Consider the following 2160-nt stretch of genomic DNA (forward strand, 5'->3'; position numbering starts at 1 on the left):
AATACCTCAAGAATAGAAGGACGTATTTCAGTCTAGCATTGGTTTCACCGCGAATTCATCAATTTGGAAATGAAGAATTCCCAGACTTCGTGTGTAAGGGTAAATATAAGTGTACTATAGTTTTCATTTGAGCAACCCAGTAGATTTGTTTGGATAAAATCAGTCTCGAGGTTAAGAGCTATATTTCATATATATTAATATATGGCTTTGTTCTCTTCTAGTGTTGCAAAATTATCAACATTTCTCAATAAGATTTTTAATTAGTGTGCCGTCGTATGATATTTTTTATATTGGTGCGTCATAATATCAATAAAAAAGGGGAATTTTTTTCAGGCGCCTCTTTAGACCGATTAAATTTTTAATTTTGTTTGATTATTTTATTTTTATTTCTAAATTTTTTTAAGATTTAGACGGTTTTAAGTTTGGTATAAATGGCCTAAATTTGCATGTTTTGTGCTCGGTTAACTGTTCCACAATAATTTGAAGCTCAGAAAAAATAGTCCATCATTTAAATTCCACATAACCCTATATACTTGTGATTGTAGCTGTTTTGCCTTTCGGTTCATCCTTTGTTATGACACTCTCAGGCCTGATCTCAGGCCCCAATGCGCGCCTGCAGAGCCCAGGCGCGGCGGACAGCTGCCATCTGCTAACCGCAAGAATTACCATTTGCGCCTTGGGGCAGATCAGGCCGAAGAGTGTCACAAGTCACTCACGACACCCATTTTTAAAATTATTGACGCAAAGAATCAAAGAAACAAGTCACTCCACTAAAAACGTAATAATATATAACACTCAATAGCAAAAAGTTGCAATACAATATTATAGGTCAATTGTACATAGTAGTCACCGTCAAGTTACGACTTGTTTTGTGATGGATTGATTTTGCGGATTTGATGTTTGCTAACATTATTTGTCCCTAAATGACACACAAATTATATAAATGACAAGTAAAGACGCTCAAATATTTTCATATTTACCCTTATTAAATGGAGATGATTGAAATGAGCAAAATTCATTACTAGATTTTTATGTATTTATCCTTTTTCCCAATAAAACATGTAAATAGGAAGGGGTGATGAAAAGGTCCAATAGTGATCAATTGTAAAGATAATTTTAACATCCGAGAGCCTTTTCACCAGTTTTTGGTTCAAGTTTTGAATTTGTGTGCGATCGAATTTCATCTGCATACCATTCATCAACAAAATTCTTTATTTGAATTTATCGGCCTTCATCATTTCTTTATCATCACATATATGATGTTGATCAATTTGGGCAAATATTGATATAAAAATAGTCGATCGTTTAAATTTGACAGACATAAATGTTAAACCAAGCGAGAAATTTGCTCAACTCAAATCCATTTATTAATTTTTGTTATCATTTATTGCAGTTGGATGGGGAAAGAAATTCTAGGAGAATCTGCTGCAGCGTCTTCCGCACGTGCACCGTCTTCGCACCGCGATGCTGCGCGAACAATTTTGTTGTTCCGTCACAAAAACTCGGTAAGGGATCAACTAAAAAATTTGGAATCGTTAATACATGATTTATTAATTACAGATGGCGCCGGAATAAATAAACCACCAGTTTACTAAAACAGCGCACCCGTCACACTGGCGTAAATTGAAACTTCAAGAGGATTGATACTGCAAAGCCTGGAAAATCTTTTTTGACAATGTACTCACCCTCCATTAGGATTAAAATGAATCCAAAATTGACCTAAGCAGCACTGTACGAGAGGAATCGAAATCGAAATATAATGAGGTCGAGCACTATAATCACAAAAATTTGATTAATGCAAATTTGAAAACATATTCTGTATCGATCAACTGCATCCAACCATTTGTCAAAATAATTTTCATACGCTGTGGCAGCGCCCAATGCAATTATTGTTGCCCTTTATTTCAATCCACTTTAAATAAAATGTAAGGTTCCTGACGTAGTAGATTTTGTGATCATTTCTTAGAACCCTTCTCAATAAAAGTATCAAGAGGAAATGTATTGCTCAATCAAATTAAATAGATCAGCTTATTAAAATTTTAAAAAGCTTAAAGGATAATTCTACTGATTTTACATAACGACGACAATAACTGCTCCCATAGGCTAAATTAAGGCATGGAACAGGCAAAACACAGCAGTTTTGTTGGCGCCGACTTGCTG

The 2160-nt window shown here is 34.6% G+C and overlaps 1 long non-coding RNA gene across 1 annotated transcript; it reads left to right on the forward strand.

Annotated features, from left to right (window-relative positions):
- LOC135947478 (uncharacterized) lies at positions 1-1907 on the forward strand. Its single transcript, XR_010575631.1, has 3 exons — positions 1-99; positions 1394-1505; positions 1561-1907. It is a non-coding gene; the product is annotated as an uncharacterized LOC135947478 (long non-coding RNA).
- The last annotated feature ends 253 nt before the right edge of the window (positions 1908-2160 follow it).

The sequence above is a fragment of the Cloeon dipterum genome, chromosome X (genome assembly GCF_949628265.1).
Source record: "Cloeon dipterum chromosome X, ieCloDipt1.1, whole genome shotgun sequence".
NCBI lineage: Eukaryota > Metazoa > Arthropoda > Insecta > Ephemeroptera > Baetidae > Cloeon > Cloeon dipterum.